The sequence below is a fragment of the Talpa europaea genome, assembly GCF_964194135.1.
Source record: "Talpa europaea genome assembly, chromosome: 7".
Classification (NCBI taxonomy): Eukaryota; Metazoa; Chordata; class Mammalia; order Eulipotyphla; family Talpidae; genus Talpa; species Talpa europaea.
The window spans coordinates 127,081,255-127,084,505 of record NC_140074.1 but is presented as its reverse complement, the minus strand read 5'-3'; positions in this window follow the sequence as shown (position 1 = coordinate 127,084,505).

Sequence of the window (3,251 nt, the reverse complement as noted above, 5' to 3'; positions counted from 1 at the left end):
CGTGGCTGATTCACAATGACACAGTGCCTTTCCTCCACTAAAAAAGAGATGTGCAAATATCACAGTGCTTAAATATTAACTTTTTTGGTGAACTTTTATCTCTGTAAATAGAAGATAGAGAATCATGATTTGAAAGGAACTCCAAGACCTACATCCTTTAATCATTTACTTTTCACTTCTGTGGGTCAGTTGTGAAATCCTGGGTAGATGGTTTCTGTCTCCATGATATTTGTGGTGAGGTCCATTATGGTTCCTGACACCCCAGGTTGTGGGGTGTTGAGCCCAGACAGCTCATGCTCTAGCCTATGTGTTGTGTGCATAGTGGATGGAGCTCCAGAGGGCAAGCTTTTGCTTCCCCCACCATCTTGGGAGATGAGCACAGGATGATCACTTACCCTCTAGACCACAGTCTCCACACCTCTGAAGCCACGTTACAGTATCCAGATGTATGATCCTTTTTTTTTTTACAACATAAAAAGTTTTATTTTTTTATTTCATGTAATTCTTACATCATTTTTCATTTTTGCACAATGTGTGCATTTTCATTTTGGTTATATTCCCCATACAATTCCCACCCACCCCCCCTATTTTGACCCTAATCCCTCCTCTCCTCCCACCCATAGTGTATCTCTGGTTTATAATTGCTTGTTGATTTTGATTTTTTCTTGATTATAATTAGTCTTTTTCCTGGTCCCTTATTTAGGTTTTCTAAATTCCTGCTATGAGTGAGACCATCCGGTATTTTTCTTTTTCTTTCTGGCTTATTTCACTGAAAAAACACCTTCAGGATGGCCTCTAAAACTATGATGCCTAAAAAGCAGAGCTCACAATATTCCCTTTCCATTCCCCTTTTACCTCTAGTTAGGAACAAATCAACACAAGATCCTGCTCATCCATTCTTAATCCTCCTTAGGTCTATCTAGATAGATTTTTAGATCTCTTTTAGTTTTGGAGAGTTAATATGAAATTAAAAGTTGGGACTCAAAGAAGAAATTGAGGAGGAGATGAGAATAGACCAGTGCTCATGATGGTTCTTGGGAGAATCCACAGGGGACCATCCAGGACTCCATAGTTGTCTTATACCTACTTTGCTCCATGGGGCTGAATATACAAATATACACTGGCCAGACAATATATTAAAATAAACTCTGACCCACAGTGTCTGTAGCAGGAAGCCAAACCACAACTTCTGTAGCAATCAGCCCAAATGAAGACCAACCAGGTAAAGCCAAATATGTTCCTCTGATCGAGCACACAGTATTCCAGTTTCTAGTTAGTCTGCCTCTGTCTTCTCCATTCCAGCAACCTCCAATCAGAGCATACTTCAATTTTCCCTTTTTTCACCATAAAGTTTTCCTACTCTTCTAAATTTCTGCCAAATGCAGATGATGATGATGGCGGCTGACTCTCTTGCTAGAGCAAGTTCTAAAAATGGCCATTGCTTGTTTTCATTTGGGTGGTCTTGGTTTATAGCCACAGGTCCAGAGCTCCTTGGGACATCATTTTGAGAAATGGTCTTGTCAGGCAATGATTCTTATATTTTGCTCCTAGTGAACATTATGTTCCTTGAGAAGAAAAAAAAATGGGCTGCCATCAATAATGATCCTTCCCCTTTTGTGATTAAATCAAAATACACCCCCCTCTCACCCCCCCCCCACACACAATCCACCTTATGGAGAGGTGTTGAGTTGCTCTATATAACAAGGATCTAAGATAGATGGTGAAAAGAAAGAGAGAAACCACACTGATTAGGTTTTAGGAAAAGAAATTTTAATAAGTTTGAAATTGAAAAGAGAAAAGAACCTGCAACTGAGTGACAGAGAGGAGTAGGGACCAGGAAAGGGTTTTCATGATATTTCCTGATGGATGTATTCCCTCACATGAGGGAACTTTCTGGGGGAAGTGGAGATAGCCTGTTTTGTTACTTGGGTCCATGCAATTATCAAAACTCATCCAAATAAACATTTCAGATCTGTGCATTTTATTATATGTCAATTATACCTCCAATTTTAAAACAATATTCTCCTTCCTTCATCCTTCCTTCCTAATTCAGAGCAAAAGTCATGGGGTGGATCTGAGTGGCACAGTTACGGTGGCCCTTATGAGGAGGGCAGCCCAGAATTGTCACAAGGTGGACTGTATGAAAGGGATTGAGCAGCAGGTATACTGTGGATAATGGCAGTCAGATTTCTTGCAGATGAAGAGAAGCAACACGGAAGTAGGGAAAGCTCAGTTGAACCCTGTGGTGTTGGATTTGAAGTAGACTTATCAGTGCAAATTTCATATATATGGTAATCTTGGTTATTGTGTTGCTATATATATAGACAATTCCTAGCTCTGTCCAAGACAGTCTTGGAACACCAATATGCCCAGTAACTCTGAGGGCCCCTAGTATCTAGGTATTGGTTTCTTTCTTTCTTTCTTTTTCTTATTTAATTTTGAGATTACATTGGTTTAAATTATTGTTGATATTTTGAAAGTATAGGATCCCTAGATCTTCGTCTTTAAATACAACTCTCCATCACAAGGTGCCATAGCTCCTTAGATCAATGTCAGATTTTAGCATGAGTCATGGAAGATCTGAGATAAGCCTGGAACATCATGTTGTGAAAACAACTCATGTAACACTCAGAGAATGTTAGGGACATGTTAAAAGGAGCCAATTCATCTGAAGGGGCTCTCACTAGTCAAATATGGGACAATTTGAGTGTCAATATAAGTAATGACATTAATGAGTTATAACCTATTGACTAAAACAAGAATCCATGAGTCCACACTGATAGCAACAAACATTAAATTAATATTTTCTAACATTAACAAACATTAAATTAATATTTTCTGACATTAACAAAGATATGGGAAGATAAGAAAGTTCTCCCTTGCTGTGGAATGCCAAAAAAATGAATACAGTAGGAATACTGGAATTAAAAAATTGCAATTTGGAAGTCATCACAGAAACATTTAGTTCTGGCAAGAAAGTATCAATGGATGCTAAAATTGAGGAGTGCAAGTGGAATGAGAAATGAGTTGGGGACATATCATCTTAACCAAATAATCAATATTAATACCACTCACTACTCAGGAGACAAACACATGTTGTACATCCCAGCCATAGGATGCAAGCAGAACACAGTGGTTCTTCTGCAATATTCCTGCCCAAAACATCACCAGGGTTGTGTCATAGGAAAGCATTGCACATACTCAAGTTGAAGGACATTCTGCAAAAGGACTGCCCTGTGATTTTTCAAAAA